The 22125-nt window shown below is 39.6% G+C and overlaps 1 long non-coding RNA gene across 9 annotated transcripts; it reads right to left on the reverse strand.

Annotated features, from left to right (window-relative positions):
• Positions 1–2700: 2700 nt before the first annotated feature.
• LOC122984725 lies at positions 2701–21834 on the reverse strand. Of its 9 annotated transcripts, XR_006403966.1 has the most exons (11): positions 20301–21834; positions 19624–20222; positions 19043–19101; positions 18806–18931; positions 18579–18696; positions 18419–18480; positions 18078–18266; positions 17772–17870; positions 7069–7165; positions 5399–5553; positions 2701–4839 (listed from the first exon to the last, which is right to left on the reverse strand). It is a non-coding gene; the product is annotated as an uncharacterized LOC122984725 (long non-coding RNA). The 9 variants fall into 9 exon arrangements; XR_006403961.1 differs by having other exon boundaries at positions 18806–20222; positions 20301–20384; positions 20485–21834; XR_006403960.1 differs by having other exon boundaries at positions 18806–19777; positions 20023–20222.
• Between the last annotated feature and the right edge of the window lie 291 nt (positions 21835–22125).

The raw sequence follows: 22125 nt of genomic DNA on the forward strand, positions 1-22125 counted from the left end.
CTCCATACCATATATTAAAAGAACAATTTAACTAGCTAACATACATCTATGAAAACAGAAAAAAATATATAAAAATATATATAAATATAAATATATATATATGGACTGTATATACAGTACTGTGCAAAAGTTCAGTTAGAACATACTTATCAGGCTATTACATCATCTGATCTAACTTATCTTCATATTTATTGTTTTGAATCGAAGATGAGCTGACAAATACCTTTTATGGAGATTTTTTTTTCTCCAAACTCTACCTTTAGTGTAGGCTATTCCAGTGAGCAGTGTCATTTTACACAGAATGGGATTCATTTCTCAGTCATCTTTTTTACTTTATCACAAAGAAAAACCAAAAAAACTTCTGGCTATGCAGGGGCTGGGTGTCCCCACTACCTGTGAGGATCACACTGATAGCTCCACTGTAGTGGAACAATGGGATGCTTTCTTGTCTAATGGGTTGGGTATTACTGCCTCTTTGTCCACCTAAACTCGTTATTTTTGTGAAGATCTAAACTCACGCACTGCTGACTGAGACATCCATCAAATCTCTGTTTTATGATCATGAAGTCATCTAACAAAATCAGTGTGCATCATGACGCATCATGAGCACATAAAGGAAAGCTGGATTTCCACTGTGAGAGAGAAGGTATGAGCTGTGGATAAAGTGAAGTCACTCCTCAAACCATCCCTTCCCTACAGGCAGCACTGAAAATTTCTGAGACAAAAGACACCCGCCCCTGGGTGTGAATGTGTGTCTCTTTGTCTCACACACGTTTTCGCCATGAATAAACAATGAGAAATAATGTCTCAGTTAATATACACTCACCAGCCACTGTATTAGGTACAACTGTGCAATCTAATGCAATCCAATATGACAGCTCTGCCATGTATGGTTTATAATGGTGTTCCTAATATTTTGTCCACTCCATTAACATACATGTAGAGGGCAAAATATTAGGAACACTTTTCAATATAATTCACTCCAGTACACCACCAGCACCCACTACGACCTAAATAATAAACTGTGAGAGATGCATGAATGTTACTGAATAAAATACTGAGGTTGAATTAAAAATATTTTATCCCTGGGGGGTAGGGGTGTGTATCTCTCCCTCTCAAATGATTCAATACAGTGCAGTAGTCCGTTTACCTGTTTAAAGCTGTGTGTAAATTGAGCGCCCCCTACTGACAGTATACGGTAACATATACTATGCTGCAGCATAAGATGTGTTGTAACCTTGGAGTTTTCATGAATCTGATAGGGTGGGCAAGCTGTCAGTCTGTCAGTCAGCAGATTGACAGCTTGCCCAACCCATCAGATTCATGAAAACTTCCTCTCTTACTGCACATGACTGAAGTTAGGCTACATCTCGCATGCGCTGTCACAACGCGGTTTCGTGTAGCTAGAAGCTAGATGAAAGTTGGAGACTAAGGCTCAACAGCTTAAAAAACATGTCCAGAGGATGAAGCATGTTTGGACCAGGTCATGCCTACAGTGAAGTCGCAGCAGAATGGTTGTGAGACGTCATGTCAACCAGCAACAGTGACCATACAGAACACACAACATTAAACAGCTGTGCGTGGCTGATGAGTGTGTGCCAAAGTTTTTGGTCTATATCTTTCTGTGATCTACACAATGGGATCACTTGCATGTCTACACAAGTAAAAGAAATTTTCAATCGCAGTATTGCTGATGTTATATAAGCCAGTGTTACTGCTCTTGGTGAACACATCTGGACAGGTGTTTATCAAAGTAACAGGCTGGAGTAGGGTCTGACTTTTTCTCCGTCACTTGTCTTTCGTTAAATGGCTCTGCAGTTTATTTGTCACTAAACAGCATGGCTTTTAACTGACCAGGTTGGATTTTTTTTTTTTTATAGAACACACATGCTTTCCAGTGGCAGTTAAAATTGAGATCTCTGTCGGTGTGTATTATCTCTGGAGCATAATCCTTGTCACCCTGTGTCTTGTATTTTACTGTACATCCAACATGCAGCCACTACTTAAAGAGTTCATACTGTAAATACAGAGAAATACTTTGTGGTTTATAGTTTTTACAAAACAAGCTTGTGTATCCAAATGCGCACACACCAGGCACACGGTGTGTACACATTTGGACATACAAGGAGGCTGACTGGTGAGTTGGTTAATTACAGATTGTGTCATGCTATCTGAAAATGAGCCAAACTGACCTGCTGATGCTGGTGTGGCAGAATATTTCACTCATTTCCCATATTAGCAGCATTGACCTTAGTGCTTTATTTTAATTGGCTGATGGCTGCTCATCACCTTAAATAATTGTAAATGATGTGTTACATTATTTCTTTCTTTTTACATGCACGTGTGCACACACACACACACACACACACACACACACACACACAGGTTTACTTAAATCACTTTTGGGGTATTTACATAGACTTTCATTCATTTCATTCACATTCATAAAAATCTGTGACACAGCTTAATATAAAATGTAAACATATTAGAGATGGCTTGACCGACAGATTAAAAGGTTACATAGGTTATATAGGTAAACAATATGAAACATCTTTATTGCACAAACAAACAACTATACACATTTAGGAATTAAAATAATCTGTAATGCAGTGTGTGCTGGCAGTGGATTAAAATCTGTCTGTGTTTACTGTCACTGCACAATGAAACATGTGCCAAAAATGCTACAGTTTTCTCTGTAATACTCTATAATTACTTACTATGTAATATCATGTTCAAATCTATTTTTCATAATCCTGCAGTTTGACAGTTCAAAGACTATTCTCAGACAGAGACAGGTTACGAAAAAGGTAAAAATTCCATATTTAGGCCAAATGAGCAATGAACTGAACAATCTTCATGACCACTGAGCCAACTTTTCATTGATGAAGGCCAAAAGATGAGTTTGAAAACTCAGGAAACAAATAAGCTGACTTTTGAGCTTGATTATTTTGCTCCATATGAGCTTGGTAATGTTCATGTTTTCCTACAAAGTACAACTGCTGGTGATTTTCAGTATATTACTGCACTCCAGTATTAAAAGAAGATGAAATTGTTTAAAAAAAAAAAAAACCCAGAATAACTGGGATGTCTTGTTGAACCTGAACATGATATGGCCTTATTTCACCTCATTTCACCAAAGAAATCAAATGAAAATTCACAAACTTGGCACAGCACATTTTTATTCCAATTCCTCTTATCATGGATCCTCTTATATTTCAGTGTTAATGAGATTCAGACCATGAGAGAAACACTGTATGGACTTAAAAGTGTACATTCATATTGATGTATATTCATGACGAGGGTTCAAGATGTTTTGAAGTAATGTACTGCCACATGCAGAGAAAATAATGTAGGCACTTAACAGACTTCTTTTATCCTGGCACTGGTGAGGCATGATGCCTATGACACTGTTAACACAGAATATAGGTTTGTGTTCGTGGGACATGTCAAATATTTTTTTTCTTGCTTTGACCTGTAGCATAAACTTGTAGCATGCAGAGGGGAGAAGTAAACAGATATATTAAGTACAATTTACGTACTATTATCATACTTGAGTAAATATTTGACTACAGTTGGATAACTACAGCTGTTATCTAATGGCTGTACTTTCAAAGAGTAAGATTTTACTTTAAATATGCAATATCTTATTGCTGTTCCCCAAGAAAAGAGCCATACAGAGCCAGCTGGGGTCACATGATGAAAAAACAAACAAAAAAGTAACTATTGATGTGTAAATCCATGTGGACAGATTGCTAAAATCAAGCCAGGGGATTCATAAACCAAGAAAAAAGATGAAGATAAATCGAGCATAGAGATGGATAAACTGTGAGGAGGAAAATATTTTATTTATTTTTATCCACTGTATGAAAACACAGAGTAGTAATCGCTGTCAGAAAAATCTAATACTGTACTGAGGCATTTCCTGTGCACTGTGCTGTTCCTGCACACTTATTATTTATGCATTATTTATATGTGAAGATAAACAAGGGCAAGGGCCAGGGTATGTATTTTGAGATATGATGAATGCTTTAACAATCAGCGAGGATTTGTATAATGGCTATCATGCTGTGACTTCTTGTTTTCAGTCCATTACTATGATATATTATTGTATTTTTTCTACCACCAGCTATAGTATTAGTCTGTGTTCTCGTTTAGCTGCTTTGGCAATCAAATACTGAATCACAGTACTTAAATCTAACTGAATCACAATTCCCAAATTTAGAGATGCATTTTTTCCCCTAAGCAATGAGATTAGCAATAGGTTTGCATGGTTTATCAATCCCTGTGCACAGTTTAGCAAACTGTTTGCTTATTACAGTGTGCACAGAGATTTCTATGACAATATCTTTTTCTTCCACATGGCTATAAGAATCCCTGGTGGTCTCTGTAGAAATAAACCTTTAGAGATTAGAGAGTTTTCTCTCTCTATAGATGACCATGTAATCCTTCTGTCATTGTCTGACTGTGCCTCTCCCTCACTCCTAGTATTTCTGCTGTTTGCATCCCTACGGTGTTTCTTGTTGGTCCCCTGTTTTGTTCTCTCTCTCTCTGGGTGCTTTTCATTATGCTAACTCTATGCTTCCTCGCATCCTCTCTTCTCCATGACCCGGAAACCAATGTCCCTCCACCATCATGGAGGATCTTCATGAGAGAGGAGGCTCCCTGAGGAGCTCAGAGCAAGGAACCACAGATGCATCCTTTGTGGAAGTTTTTTACCTGATGGCAACACCCCTTTGATCCAATGTGTCTATTGATTGGTCAGCTTATCTGATGGGACAGTAAACAGTCGGGCTGTTGTTGTAATACAGCTGATTAGGAAAACCACCTGTGGAGCAGTATCTGAAAGCACCAAAAGAAGATGATCATATTTACTCATAAAATAAAAATTACAGAGTCATGAGTCAAACACAACAAACACTCTTGTTTTTTCTTAATAAGCCAAAAGGCTTCTTTTCTTCTTTTCTGTTTCAAGTGTGTCTCAGCTCCTTCAGGAAAATATGACATGAAAATATGAAAATATGACATCCTATAAAATCATCCTGAGCCTGAAAAGGACGTCGGACTGTCACAAACTAAATAAACAATATATTATATGTTATTTAAACATATTCTGAAGGCTGCAGCTGTTTTTATTGCTCCTGTATGTCGGTTCTGTTCTTTCAGTAATTAATGGATTTAAATAGTCTATTTGTGTCTTATTCCACAACAACCAAAACCTGCTATAGATCTATAATCACATGATAAAACATTGCATCGGTTATTAGGTGTTTTTGTCCCAGCTATCACTATGTAGAAATGATTAACAGTTTAAAGAGTTAGTTATTGTACATGAATTTGAAGTTTAAACATGAGAGAGTTTAAACTGTTACTTAATAATTTCTACCTATTAATAGCTTACTTTTTGATATTTAACAGTTGAGGTGCTGTGCATCATGAGTAGTTGTCGTCTCCTCTAAATGACAATGGAGTGAAGACGTTCCGTTTGATGAATTAAATTCCTCCGTCCTTGAGTCTCGTCCTCTCATCTCTCTCTCATATCCTTGCTGGGAGGAGCTAAGATGCGAGTGAGGGAAGCAAGGAGACACATTAGCATAATGAAAAGCACCGTCTGTCTGTGTGTGTCTGGGTGTGATGCTCTGTTTCCCTGCTGCTGCCAAACAGTATTTATGAGCTCTCATCTGGTCACTGTGATTTTGTTTTGATAAAGGAAAAATCCCATCAGCAGCAAGAAAGGAGAGCAAATGTACTCATGATAGTGTCACAAGAGAGGGAGGCCAAGAATTTTAGAATTTTATTTAACTCCTAATTCATTTTTCAGATTGGATGGGAGGCGCAGAGGACTATGGCAGGGTTTTCTTTGCGAGATTTTATTGATACCAATGCCATTATTGATTCCTGATGAATTTTCTGAAAAAAAAATAGACCTACACAGGGTTTTAGTGTCAACGCAACTGTTATATTATCTCCACTGTTTATCAATGACCAATGAATGAATAGATAAAACATAACTGGTAGGTAAGATAAATGGTCTGCAACCAAAAGTTAAATTCATTAATAATGAATTAACTAATTTGAAAACATTGTACAGTCTCCTGTCTGTATGAGAATAACAATATGAGTAGGAGGAGGAGCTAATAACACAGTTATTACCATTATGTCTCCTGCAGTGGAGACACCATTAGCTCCGGGGAAAGCCTTTGATGTCCAAGATGATGAACAGGCACAGGGTTTTGAAGTTTTGAAACAGACTGAGCAGTTATTTTATTCTTATTTTCTATTCTCTTTTATTTTTCTCACCTCAGAATTGGTTTAAGTTGTTTAATGCTGCAGTGCGTGTTGGTCAGCCAGTGTCGTTTGTTACTGCTAATCACTGCTCTGCTTGTCTTTCTCTTAGAAAGTTCATAGTATACTTCACATTCATCTTGCAAAGGTAATTATTTACTCTTTAAAAAATAAAAAAATGCTTGCAACTGCTGCTTTTTTTGAAGATGAATCACAAGATAGCCCTTGCAGTTGAGTTTTACCTTTTTTCGTTCTGTCAACATCACATGCCTGTGCATTGTTAAGAGGAATTGATTGAGTTCGGAGGCATACAATTCTGATAGATTGGACAACTTGGAACCGGTTCTTAACTGGAACCGGTTCTCAATTCCCATCCTTACTTTTCACTCACACGTCAGACCAATAAGGGCCATGAACACATGAGAAAGCATTCCCCCCTTGAGAGTAGGATAATGCCCCTTAAATTTACCTGTGCCTTCTATCTGACATGTTTGAAAAGCAAGGAAATATAAATGTATTTAGTCTGCAGGTGACACAAAAGGTGTCTCTAGTAGACAGCGTAGAGTCTGTCAAACCGCTCGCCAATGTCTTCGGCACAGCAGCCACTTTCGCCTCCCTCCAGTGTTGCCAGATTGGGCAGTTTTCCACCCATTTGGGCTACTTTTTATTTAATCTGGCAGGTAAGATTTGTTTTGGGCAAGTTGTGATGGTTTTGGCTACTTTTTGTACCATTTGGGAGGCTTCCATCGGCAAGAGTTAGATTATTTTCAAATAAAATGTCCCCACCTCTCTGGAGATGAGATTGACAGTGCGCTGGGTTCAGTAGGGCCAAGCACTTCCTCAGCTGACATATGCACAGGTGTAACCTATTGGCTTGTTAAGACTGCAAGGAAGAGAGGGAAAGAAAGAGAGCAAGGATAGAGAAGGAGTGAGGGAAAGAGGCGGGGAAACAGTGAGAGCATAAGCAAGGGAAAAGGCTTCCCATGTCCCCCGATCAACTTATTTTACTATTACTTATTTTGAAACACACACACACACACACACACACACACGGCCTTCATTTGGTATTATGATATTAGTATTTGATTTTCACTTATGGACATGTCAACTGTATCACAATACAGATAATTGATGGAAATCCATCAATCCTTCAATTATCTATACCTGCCTCTCCTTTGCTGGGTCACGGGGCTAGAGCCTACACTTTCCAATATAATGCAATCCATTACATCACCGCTAACTATGGCCTTAGAAGTCACCAATATCCCCTTTTATACTCAGACTTTGACATGTGCTCCCAAGGAGTCAGGGCTGTCCCACTTTGAATTCAGCAAGTATTCTCAGGTTGGCTTTTTGAGCCCTTTATGCACACTTTCTGTAGGTCTGCACCTTTGCTGACTTTGCTCAAGGGAATAACTCACATTGCATAGCACTGTGGCATCAAAACAGCAATGATAGTGGAATTGTGTACAGCACAAAAAGAAACATGAGAAAAACATGGAAGGATTATGCAAGATGAAACAGCACCTCCCTCTCTCTCTGTCATCTACCTCACTCAATAGATATTGTGCTGCACTCATTAGATCTTCCTGCTGCTGAGTATTGGGTGATTTACATTTTGGGCATGTTCACTTTGTTTTTTAAATAGATTGATTTCAATAGTTATTTTGAACTTGTGTGATCGGCTGCTCGTATTACTTTTCCTTCTCAAGCATATTTATTCATATATTGCTTCTGCATCCCAGAAATAAGGTGATGAATAAAAAAACTTGCATTTTCCTTCAGTGACATTCACCATGACTAACCAATTTCTGTTGCTTAATTTGACTTAAACACTTTACAGGGTAATAAATTAACTGAAATTGAAAAGGTTTTGCTCATTCACATAGAGGTCAATTTTGATTCTATCTAATGTATCAATATCTATATATGACAGTGTGACAACAACAACCAAACCATGTGTTGCACTAGTGTCAGCAGGACTATAAAGAGAACCTTAGCTGTAAATTACCAACAAAATACTGTTGCTGTTTTCATTCAGCTTGATAATCAGTTTACTTCACCATTCCATTAATTCAGTCTAACATTTTGTTCATGTTTGACTTACTTCAGCAATCTCTTTTAGACTGGTTGCCATGTTTGTAGCCATTTCTTGTTTTTTGTCTTGTCTGTCTTATGGCCTCAGTGAGTTTGCCAGGTTTGGTACTATTGTGCCTGTACAGAAACCAAAACCAAAACCTGTTTACTGACCGTATATGGCACCCCACGCTATGGCTGGAGATGCTGCACAGAAGTACTGGGCGGATGGATATGCTGCTGTTTGTCAAGAATAATTTCAGAGTGTAAGTCACAAATCGAGAATTCTACATCTCTGTTTCTGTATAGATTACGAAAGGTATTACAACATGTTAATTAGTGAGCATTACACAGTAGTGGAAGAAGTATTCAGATCCTTCCACTACTCTACTACAAGTTAAAGTTCTGCATCCTGCATTCAGAATTATAGGCAAATGTACAAGTATTAATGTGTAAGAATGTGTAAAAATTATTTTAATGTTGTAGCTGGTCAACGTGTTAAAGGATATGTCTGGTAATTTTCTATATTTTTCTCATTGTCAACAAATCTCATGTGCAGAGCCAAACCAATGATGAACTGATCTATTAACAAGTATTATGCGTTTATATCTTATTCCTCTTCGCCATAGACCTCCGTTGTTGTCCAAAAACTGACCCGTCAGTTAGTCACATCGCTGCACTGGGTGACATGGTCTTTGGCCCAGAAGAGTTTGGTCATTTTACTTTGTTTAAAAATGGGTCCAAAGACTAATAACCGCAATCTCGTTTTCAGGTTCCAGAGTAGTTCTGTGTAAGGCATATGCCACTGAGCATGCGTGGGAATGCAGTTCTGTTTACAGAGCTTTGCTAGCTTGTTTTACTATATATCACAACTCCTTGACTTTATACCAGATATTTATGATGTACAGTGTAGTACAAAATCAGGAAGTTGTGATATGTAGCACAACAAGCTAGCAAAGCTCTGCATGCTCAGTAGCGTCTGCTGTACACGGAACACAACACTCCTTTGGCTGCTGCCTGTGAAGTGGAATATACGTGACATCATTCTTACTCTAAATGTACAGAGCTCAAAAGAGATATTCCAGTGATAAACACACACACATAAAGCTGTGTACGCACACAGACATAAACATGCATGCACATTTTTTTTGTCAGATTTCTAAATGTGAGTGTGTATGCATTGTTCTGTTTTATAAATCTCAATCATCACATGCACAGCCCAATTTCATCCCCCACAATTAGTTATAAATGGATGTATTGACACCTTTTATTATGTTTGCATATGAATTCTTCTCACTCATTAGTCTTGTCAGTGAAAAGACTGTGACCAAAGAAGTGGAAGTTTACAGATTATGACACATCAGCAAGGTTCACCACAGCACCAACTGTCATCACATACGACTGTCCATTAGTTCATTGCATGTACCATGAATTTTGAAGCAAATCTCGCCTTGTAATTGGTGGTGAAGCAATCAGACATGAAGCACACGTTCAGTTTTTGCCAACTACAGTCATGGGAAAGTTTCCCTAAAAAATGAATTTCAAGCCCTCCATCTTCACATATTCAGACACTGGGAGTATGTAAGTTGCTTTTATGTTAGTCCTTACAGCCAACAACAGAACAATTTACGTGCTTTGCTCTAATCTTGGACATCTTGCATTGACACCAAAGTAGACAGTAGCAAAGAAATAACAGTGTCAAGTGAGGTATTCTGAGGGCAGGGACATTCAGCCAGGAGGTGTTGCTATTCTAATCAGAGTCCTATACTGTCATATGGACCGGCAGATCTGAATGGCTTTTTGAAAGACTTACTTCCTGATACATGAATAAAGAGAAGGGGGGGGGGGGTCTTTTCCCTTGATCTCATACTCATATTGGGGACAGCTATTTAGATATCTCACCACTGAAAAAAGCTAATTATAATATATGACCTTTAATGATAATGTAGAAAAATTAATCTCATTAATCTCATGTGAATAATTGAAAATTTATCTTATTGATTCCAGGTAAATAAAGGTGGTTGCATTATTATGCTACTTTTGAATTTCCAACAAACATTTTATTTAAAAGTGTATAAATGTCCCTATAATGCTCCTATAATTGAAACAGTGCCTCTGTCATCTTCCTCTTTTGAACATAGAAAAAACATAAGCTCAGTGCAGGCTATAAGCACATCATGGTGCCAGATCATCTAAGTGTTATGAGTCATGTTCTCATGTGTGCTCTTAGTCAGCCTATCTCTGACTGTAGAATACTGACAGCTTTCATATCTCCTGTTGGGAGAGATATGCCAACCTGAATAAATAAATGTGTGTGTGTGTGTGTGTGTGTGTGTGTGTGTGCTTGTGCGTGATTTTATCACTGTGGTTGCCATAGTCAGCCAGCAAAGCTACCTGCTGCCCAGTGCTGATAGAGTGGTGGAAAATTTAATAGGCAGTACCAGCACTGGAGTGGGAACAACCTGTGGGCCTCAGTCCAGTTACTGCTGGCTCAGAGCTTGCACAGTCCACTGGGACTTCCTTCTGAGCCCTGCAGCTGCAGCCAGAGTGCTTGGGTTGGAAATGGTGGGCTTTCACACTTTCTCTCTCTCACTAACACACACATATACACCCACACACACACACACACAGCCAATACATGTGCTGACAGTATCCAGGGGAGTCAGCAACACCTATCTGATTAAGAACAAGACTTCTGACCACACAGCTAAGGTCATACTACAGCAGGGCCAATGGTTCACATGGGTGAATAATAGGGGTAGAGTAGGAGGTGTTGTCCAACAAAAATATTGATATTTGTTAAATGCATTTCCGATACAAATTCTACACTATTTTGTAGCCAGACTACACTTCACAAGGTCAGGATTTACCCATCTACACTCCAAGTATCTGGTACCTGGATAAAATCTAGATCTGATTGAATCCAATTTCATTTACACTCTGTTGGCCAGATCACAATTCTTATTGCGATCTGTCTTGATTTTCTCAGGCTACATGCAAATCAGAGTCAGTGCTTCACCACTCTAGAAGGTGTTGGTAATGCACCAGAAGCAGAAACACCAGAAGAAGAATAACTTTAGCAGTTTAGTCACAACAATTAACAGTAGCTACCTGTAATGCACACAATGATATACACTTAGGGATGACTAGCATGAACATGTGATACTAAAGTTGAACTCACTCTGCTCTCTCACCCACAGTTATTCAGTGGTTGCACTGATTAGGGATCAGATAAACTCTGTGATAGTATGTTATACCATCTGATTGTATGTGTTGAAATAGCTGGAGCTGCTTTTTAACTAATGGCTAATTGCAGATTCACTTTAGCTGCTCGTGTCGCAAGGAAAGAAAAGCTCACTGATGTGGTTTGACCTGGGATGAATGAAGATTACATATCCTTTCAGAGATGGATAGTCCTTTACTTTTATAAAATCTGGCTGGAATGCATCTGGAATCACCTCCACGGGTGATCTGCTGATGGTTTCTGTGTACTCCAAATTTAATTTATTACCATCAAGCCAAAATTTAAGTTTTAGGGCATAATGTGGTCTGATAGATTTCCTGATGTCCACAGTGTATAGTAGCCTTTTCACTAGGCTCTGGTCTGTCTGCTAGAGACAGTTATTATAAACCAATGTCATTAGTAAATGATGGTTTCTAACAAGAGTTGCAATAGAACATCTCTCAGTAAAGCTGAATAATGTGTTGTTTGTGGGAGTTTAATCTTATCATTAAAATGTCTTTCCATTCATCCCTGAACTTGTGTCAGATCCGTCTCAAAGGCCAACTGGATCAGATGAGCATTCTGTTTGTGTAGCATATGTTGGCGTTTTGAACTGTGAAAATTAATATTAGCACACAGCTGTTGAAGCTGTACATGTATCAAAGTTGTCATGACACTTGGCATTATCTGGAGTAGTGTTTGGAAAGTGGTAAGAATCTATTGTATTTCTGTGTTTTTAAACTCTGGTTTAAAATGATTTCTGATTTGCTTTCATACACAGTCAACTGCCAAAGGTGCTATACAAATAAAATTGACTTGACTATGTAAGTTTGCTTTTTTGGTGAGAATTATAAACTTAGCACAAAAAGTAAGGAAATTTGTGTAAGGAATTTGTGACTATTTCTTTGTTGTAACAATGCTTCTTGGCAATAAAACTTATACCGTCGGAAAGCCTGTTTATTTCCTTTTTAAATGGTGCCACATTTGTAAGGAACATGCATTTGAATCAGGAGAGCTGAGTATGGGTTGCGCCCATGAAACATTTGCCAAATCTTCTCTGCCAATGCCAAATAGTTTATTCTGCCATTGACTCTTGTTTGGTGTTTGGTGGATTAGATGATTGAAGTTTGAAGAAACAAGACATATTGGCAATTTAACAATTTATTCATTTAACAAACAGGAGCCTCAGTAGCATGTGGAAGAACCATACACAGTCACAACAGCCTGGCTCCTCCTCCTCATGCTGGTCACCAGCCTGGTCACACACTGCTGTGGGATGGCATCCCATTCTTCAACCAGCATTTGTCGCAAGTCAGCCAAGTGGTTGTGTGGGTCACTCTGGCACGAACAGCATGCCCCAAGCTGATTCCACAAGTGTTCAATGGGGTTGAGGTCAGGACTGCTAGCAGGCCATTCCATCCTCTCCACTCCCAAATTCTGGAGGTAGTCTCTGATAAACCCTGCTCTGTGGGGGCGAGCATTGTCATCTTGGAGGATAGAGTTCGGTCCCAGACTGTGGAGATATGGGATTGCCACTGGTTGCAGAATCTTATCTCGATATCTTGCATTGAAATTGCCTCCAATGATGACAGGCCTCGTTTTTCCAGTGAGGGAGATGCCGCCCTACACCATCACACTGCTTCCACCATGTTGACCCTATTATCCAACTGCTGAAGGCAGAATCTGGACTCATCGCTGAACATAACGTTCCTCCACATGTTCAGGTTTCAGTGCACGTGTTGCCAACACCAGCGCAAACGGGCCTGACGGTGAAGGGCAGTCATGACAGGCCTCCTGGCAGCCCTATGAGACCGGAGATTGGCTGCGTGTAGTCTGTTCTGGATTGTCTAGGCAGAGAGCCATCAGCCATATCGTCCTGCAAACCTTGACTGCAAATCTGTAGAAGACAGCCTACGGTACCTAAGTGCTGACAGGGTGAGGAAATGGTCTTCTTGGGGTCATCTTCTTGGTATGCCCACTTTGTGTCTCTGACATCCCCCGTTATATGGAACTTGGCCTTCACTTTGGAGATGGTACTAGGGCTCACTCCAAATAATGCAGCAACTTGGTTTTGTGGAACACCAGCTTGAAGTTGCCCTATCGCACGGGCCCTATCCAGATCAGTCAAACGTGGCATGCCGATTCTTGGAGCAGACACCTACTGACCACTGTAGCATGGGAGTACCAGAAGCTCAAAACAAGAGTCAATAGCAACAGCAAAATAAGCTGTTTGGCATTGGCAGAGAAGATTTGGCAACTTTTTCATGGGCGCAACCCACATACTCAGCTTTGCTGCTCATCCCACAAATGCATGTTCCTCAAAAATGTGGCACCATTTAAAAGGGAAATAAACAGGCTTTCCAACAGTATGAGATTTATTGCCAAGAAGCATTGTAACAACAAAGAAATAATCTACCAAACACAAATTTCCTTACTTTTTGTGCTAAGTTTAGTTTAAATAGCCAAAACCTACTAGTACTGTTTATGTGTTATAATTTTTCAGGTGTATTTTTGCAGTCATTGATATTGTCAATACAGTTTATAAACTTGTTTATGGGACTTACTATATACTATGTTTCCTTATAATACATGGGAGTGGGAGCATGTCTAGATTAAAGTGTAATGAGGAACGCTGGAAAAAACATGAAGGACCCCAATCACCACAGCTTTCACTGCTACCATCAGGTAGGCAGAACAGAAGCATCAGAGCCATATCCAGCAGGCTCAGAGACAGCTTCTATCTGCAAGCCATCAGACTGTTGAACTCTGGGACTTTGTGAACATACATAACATACACACAGACACATACACACACTCTTCCCTTCAAGGCAATATTTATATATTTAACAAAAGTATTTATTTATCACGTATGCGCAATACCGCACTGTATCTCACGCTGTATTTCCACATAGGAATAAATGGTAAGCGAAATCTAGTCTGACTGTTCCATCAGGTCAACAGTGAACTTGTCTCCACCTTCTTCCTTGTTCTTTCCTTGCTAGGTGTAGTGCTGATCACCTGAAAGGAAGTGATCTGTGTCTAAATCTGCTATTTAAGAAACATCTGTGCTGCATAATTGCGATAGTGATGAGGGTCACCTGGCCAAAAATGTTTTCGACCAAACCTTTCATCGTTGAATGCCATCACCAGTTACTATAAAATCGATACCACACCAATCTCTGAATGCAGCAGGAACTCTGTATGTAGAAACTTGAACATAAACCACAAAAATAATGCACATGAAAACGTGAATACAGGCAGAGTTTGAGAATATTGACAGCTGATGGAGAAAATCAATAAATAAGCACACAAGAATCATCCCAGGAGTGTAAATGGGAGCGGAGAAGAAATACTAAAGGCATATTATGCTTTTTGGGACATTTTTTTTCTACATTGTCAACAGCTGACATAAAAGCCTGTCCATTCCATAGCCTTGGTTGCTAAGGTGTTTCCATGTATATGGACATATGGACGTATTTATGAAGTTGACATTTTGTGTAAAGAATGAAAAAAAGTAGTGAAATCTCACTACTATAGTTTGTTTCATGGTTTGTTGATCAATTCTCAATTTTATTTATATAGCGCCATATCACAACAGAAGTCATCTCAAGGCACTTTTCACATAGAGCAGGTCAAGACCGTACTCTTTAATATACAGAGACCCAACAATTCCCCCATGAGCAAGCACTTGGCGACAGCGGTAAGGAAAAACTCCCCTTTAACGGGTAGAAACCTCAAGCAGACCCCGGCTCTTGGTGGGCGGCCATCTGCTTTGACCGGTTGGGTTGAGAGAGAGAAAGAGAGAGGGAAAGGGGGAGGGGGGACAGAAGAAAAAAAAAATCACAACAACAACAACAACAAGCACGAGCCGCAACAGCCAGGGAAGGATGCCATCAGGACTGTGAAGGACCGCGAAGGTTCGGCCTCTGGATGTAGCCTCTGGAGATGGTCAATGTCTGCCAAGCCCGAGATTTAAAATATAGACATGGAAATGTGCATAATATGTCCCCATCAGTTGGGACAGATGAAGAGGAGGAGATGATGCCGCAGAGAATGAAATGCAGCAGTTTACAGTTATTACAGAAAGACAGAGATGCTAAGGGAGAGAAAATTAAGAAACAGCCCACAGTTAGATGAGATGTCTCTCCGACGACTGCCATGAAGCTGAGCATAGGGAAGGAGAGGTGAGAAGAAAAGGAACATCAGCAGAAGGCAGGGGGAGAGGTATAGGACCTCAGATGGTAATTAGAAGGAAACTAGCCAGGAGCCATTCTATAGGAGGAGCGGATTAACCTTATTGACAACACAAGTGAATGCCACTAGAGAGCAATAGCAGGCAGCAGACAAAGTGCTGACAGCTTAAAAGAACAGTTTGTAATTATCTTGAGGGAAGGCACATTTTACAGGATACATACATACATATCCACATATTGGCTGCATCCTGTTCCAGGGACCTCTGAAATCTGCATTTCAGAATAGTCTAATAATCAGACCAAAAACCTTGTTTTTTGACATTTTGTTTCCAGTTTGAGTATTCAGTCTGACAATTGTGCTCATGTATGCTGTTTATGTTCAGGAGGGGTTATCTATGCTAACTGATCAGGAGAGAGTGATGTATCCATCGTGCTGACATTGTTTTCAGTCAAGGACAATAGTAGACGTAAGTGGTGGCCTGTGCCAAACTATTTTTCTACTGCAGCAGCCCCACTGGGGATGCCATTTAGCAGCGCACCCACCTGTGGTACTGCCCCTCTCCCACCCACTGTGAGTTCCACTCACTTGTTGCCACAGTCTAAGGAGAGATCAAACTCATGCTGATACTGAGTTTTGCCAATGCAAAATAAAACCAAAGTCACTCCTGGCAGTATATTTACCAGAAAGACATTTTATTGACTGTGGTTTTAACTGTTTAATGAAAGGATCTATTTCAGTGAAAGTCGGGTTCAAGCATCCAGGCATAAAATAGCTACAGGCTTTCTGTGAGGGCTGGCGTCTACCCTGTAGGTAGGGTTAGAGAGAGCTCTTCCTCTATAAGGACAAGTGTGGGCAATTTTGTTTGAGGCTTGGTCTCATGTGTGCTTGGAATGGTTTGTCTGTGCAGGTAAGGGAAATTGGGGGTGAAGGTTGGTTGTATTTTTGGGAAGAGTTGTATTTTATTGGGAATAACTGGTTTTCTTGCATGTAGCACTGCGGTGCAGCTGTTTGCCAAGTGATCCAGTTTGGTGATTGTTCTGTAGCCCCATGCTGAAGAGGTAGGCCACCAATTTAATCTGGTCTTTGTGTAACTTCACTAGATTATTAGTGATGTGTTCAATCTAACCCTTTAAGAGGAGTCAGCTGTTGTCTATCCCCTATTGGAGCCACAGTACAGAGCCAATCTTTACCAGTGCTGGTTTTTAGTAGGACCTCCTATTGAAAGATAAACTGGTATGGTAATGTAGGAGGGTAATTCCCTCCGAGGTATTTTTGCCAGTGTTATAATTGTGTTAGATCAGAAAAAATGTTAACCTTTTTTCAGATTTAATGCCAGACTGCTGCTTCACTTGTGCCAATATAACCCAGCTGTTTGAAGTGCCTAATTGATGTTATCCGGTAGGACATCATCTCAGATTGTCACCAGCCTATTGTTTTATAATTTGACTGAGCAGTTTGACTTTTTTACTACTATATGTAATTGTTTTGTTGGACTAATTTTTAAGTCTTTCTGCATCTGAGCCAACTGAACCTTTTTAAATATAGTATTTGATTTTGTTTCTTTCCTAGGCAGTGGGAAGACCTGCGGGGAGTAATCGTGAGGGTGGTGGTCACCTCGAGCAGTTTGCAGATTTACCCCAACTTGCAAGCAGTGTAGGTTGCAGTGTTGTAGAGCTCACGGTGTGGTGATTTGTTAGGGTTCATGATAGAATCTCCCCGCATTAAGTACCCTGCCTAGCTTATTTTTTTGCCAGGCAGTATATTTTACACTCCTATATGTGTGTCCTATTTTAGATCTCAGAAGCTTGGGTTACAACACACACAGAGGGAATGTGACTTCATTGTCTACTCAGGTTGCCATTACTCCACTATAATTTTTACATAGCAAATAGTTGTGTGCTGACATCTGGGCTGAATGTCGCAAATTGCTCCTTTAGTTTACCGCATCCTGCAAGCTCTGTCTTGAGGACCACTGCCTGATTCTGCAACCACTTACAGTGCTGGGCCATCTCCTATACCAGGATGGGGAGCTCCTCTTGCAGCCGTGTTGTCAGCATGTCCTGGTCATGTAGCTTTTTCTTGATACCGATTGTTACTAATGATCCAAAACAGTTACATGAAACTGTAGCATGACATTTTGTAATGCAAACATAATGGCAACAAAATTTGTCTTTTTTCTAAAATGCATATTTTATAATACAGCCACCAATATACTTAATATATATAATAATATATCATTGTCAGAATAATTCAGTATTCCAAATACTGTATGACATTTTTGAAGCATTGGACAAATGCATACCACTGACATGGTCCTTCCATGGCCATATTGTACCAGTGCTCTGTCCAACAAGAGCCTGGTCCACCAGGGCCGCATCAATCTTTTTGGAGCAGTCTGCAACAAGACCATTGTACTTTTCAATCTCCTGGAGAAGATGCTTTTTGTCTACTGTCAACTTTCTTTGGAGACGATGGCGAATCTTGTTGCTGTCTACAAAGACATATAAAAACAGGTTTTTAGGAGAAATTGTAATAATGCACTCTAATCACATATGCGGACATACATACTATGCACATGTTATATTAACACAGTATACATACATTTTTCCATATATCAGATAATTAAAGAAAATGCCTACATACTACTCTGACAGTAGAGGGTTTGTTTCTACTGCTTCACACCCAGATGAAGACCCTCGAGACCCCTGGAGATTGAGCAGACCTGTTACTTGGGTCAACACAAATGTCTATAATAAGGAAAGAACTGCAAAAAGGCATGTACTGTATATTGTTTTGTCCTTACCACTCTCTGCCCATTCCTTGACTTCAGCAATCCACTGTACTTCCATTGCATCTGAGCACTGCAGCTCCCTCTTAAGATGTGACAGCCTCTCTAACTCTTCTTTTGCCCTTTTAAATGTCTAAAATGTTTACAATACAATTAGAACTTAGTAAGCTTAACAGCTGGTTCAAAAACAGATTCAAAATATATATGAATAATGACACAACAAACATGAATATGGAACATACCCTCCAATATCTCATGGAGCGAACCTTGTGTAGCGTCTCATCTTTGTGACGGTTCCAACTCATTGCATGCACAGTGAGCCGGTCTACACATGCTGGTATAAGAGGACTTACTTTATGGTCTGCAATCTATAAACAATATTAGATGATAGCACTAACTCCAAGACTTATTAAAGTGAGATAGCTTTTGACAAGTACTTTGTTGTCAGGGCACAACATGAGAGGTAGCTGTTTACTTACTCCACCTCCTCACCGGCAGTTGTGCCTGCTCCCTCCTGGTTCCAACCACTCCATTTTATCTTTTGCAAGGGTACATTAGAGCCAATGAAGCAGACAATGTGGACAAATATTAGGGACATGGAACTCAGCTCAAGGCTGTCCATTCCCATGGTAACACATAGCATATTCAATTGAAAATAACAGATAAAAGACATAGCTCACACTTGGTAGCAAGAGCTCTTGCATGCATGATGCTCAGGAAGGGCTTCATTTCTGTAAGGCCCTTAAGAGCTGGACTGACAGTGGCAAGTTTTAAATAAATGTCTGACAATGTAAGCAGTAGGGAGTATAGACTACTTCTAGAGGTACAGGATAATGTAATGATTCTTTTAGTTAAAGAACTATTTTGTGAGTGTATAGTTTAAATTTACATTCTTCATCCATCTGTATTGTATTGTCAAAACCTGATAACCTCACTGTCTTTGGCTAAAAATAGCCAAGGTAGTGTCATTAGATCTAGGGGAAAAAATATCACATCCATTTCCTACTCTTGTTGTCACTTACAGTAGCGACTAATTTACCAAAGAGAACTTAAAGTACACCTTCCAGTATGGCCAGATTGAAATCTGCTGACACTGCTACCATTTCAGGTGTGCAGGCGGAGTAGGTGAGAGGGGCATCACAGCAAAGCTGTTTTTTCTTAAAGGAGACATATGAAAACTCAAGGGAGCTCTGCTGCGGGGCTTTCCCATTTATCTGTCCAGAATAGAACATATATCAGTTAAAAAAAATAAAAATAAAAAAATTGTGATAGTCAAAGTATATGGAAATAATTTGCTGATAATAACTGGTTAGCATAATACATAGTATTTGTGGTCTCATACTTTTCCTGCACACAGTGTTTGATATTCCAGCAGCTTTGCAAAGGCTTGTCTAGAGAATCCAGGTGAGCTCACTTTGTACATAGATACACAATATTATTTGATTAATGATGATCCAACCTTGTAGCAGGCTGGTGGAGAAGCAACACAATGGCTTGCCAACAGCCTCAGATTCCAAAAGGCATGTGAAGTGGTATGGCCGTGCTTCCTCCCAGCGGTCTGAGGCTGCCGAACAGACCACTATGATGCTGAGCTTCTCTCAGGCTCAGCAGAACATGGACATGACTCTAGTATGGCAGAAAGCCTCTCCATGTTTTGTTCTGCAGAGAAAATAGGACCAAACGATCTACATTCTATATACAGTATTTTGATTTCAGAATAAATCACTGTATATTTACCAAATATCTCTTGAGGATTTAGCTGTGCTCTGGGTAATGGCAAGGAATCCTTTGCAGGAAGTGCCAACACCTCAGTGCCCATGCCTGTAAAACAGTACATGACAGTTTAACATATCAATGCATCCATTGACTGTTTTTTTACGTACATATTGATGGACCTTTCCTGAAATTACAAATGCTTCACCAAGGATTTGGTCATGTATCAACCCAATGGCAGGGTGTCTTCTTGGCACTGGAGATAAAGGGGGTCAAGTATGAATTTTTTGGCCATTGTAAGACAGACAAACAGATGGACAGACAGATATACACAAAGAGATAGATAGATAGAGCAGTAATAGGGATAGATAGATAGATAGATAGATAGATAGATAGATAGATAGATAGATAGATAGATAGATGACAGGGTGAGGTTGGCTCTTAAAAGTGCCTTTGAGGTTCAAATAGCTGCTGCACAGTTGATAGATGCTGCAAGGAGAAAAAGGAAATTATTCATTAATAAAAACTAACAACTAAGTACAAAATTATACCATGTCTGAACTGATCTTGGACTGTGTTGTAGTTTAATTTACTATAAGTAATTAGAGTCAACCTCTATTCAGCTTGCAGGGTAGTGAGCCGCCTGTTTATATTGCGCTGTGCATCTACTGGTGTAGTTATGGTACACAGCATTCAGTCAAATGTACTGACTCTGTGAGTCTATTGGTGTAATTACGGTACACAGCTATGGTATGCTAAACAGTGTTAGCTCTGTAGTGAACTTTGCTAGTTGCCATTTAAGCTTCTACGCACATATGTAAGTCTACCCCCCCCCAAAAAAAATTGATAGCAGAGGCTTGTACACGATTGCTCGACCTTACCTTGGATGTATCCTCCTTTTCTCTGATTTAATGGCGGATCACAAACCAATGTGTGTAGGTGCGTACCGTCACCTACTGTACTGGAGTGTGTAACATCAGGGCTTTACATCCTTCAAGTTACATAAAAGTAAAGAAAAGTTTATAAGAAAAGTATATCTTATGATCTAATCCTGTATCTATAAGAAAAATAAAGTGATTTTACCGCACAAACAGAGCAGCTCTGTTATAATGTATAAGATTGGAGGGCAGTGTGCACATGCGCAAGTCCGAAATGGCTGCTAAGATTTATATTTTGTTCTATCAAGCACGAAAAAGTCAGATAATTGTACTCTATTCAATAGAGTAATTTTTGTGACTATGAGTACGAAATACCGTGACTTCAAAACAGTTGATGTAAACAATTAGACACAGAACTATATTACAGGCCTTGCATTCCCAGAGTGTAGTGAGGTTCCCAAATAGTGCAAATATAACATGTAAAGGTAACACTGAGATAAAATCTATAGAGAGCTATTTACAACAAAAAGCAAGGGTAGCCATAGGCGTTTTTTTCTCTTTCAGCACTCTTCAAAACAGTTGTGGGCGTCCTGCCTTGACACCTTCTCTGGTTATTATTGCTATTATTATTATTATTATTAGTCATATCTCTGTTATTATTATCACTGTTATTGTTATTATTGTTGTTATTATGCTTCTCTGTGTCTCTCTCCCCACTCCCCCCTCTCTCAAATGGTTGGGTTGAGAGAAAAAGCTCAACCCAACCAGTCAAGGCAGATGGCCTCCCACCTAGAGTCTGGTTCTGCTTGAGGTTTCTTCCTGTTAAAGGGGAGGTTTTTCCTTACCACTGTCACCAAGTACTGCTCATGGGGGAATTGTTGTGTCTCTCTTAATTAAAGAGTACGGTCTAGACCTGCTGGGCTGGGCTCCTGGAGATCTTGACCTCTTTTGGGTCCCTCTCCCACACACCC

Source organism: Thunnus albacares, chromosome 6, assembly GCF_914725855.1.
Source record: "Thunnus albacares chromosome 6, fThuAlb1.1, whole genome shotgun sequence".
Lineage (NCBI taxonomy): Eukaryota > Metazoa > Chordata > Actinopteri > Scombriformes > Scombridae > Thunnus > Thunnus albacares.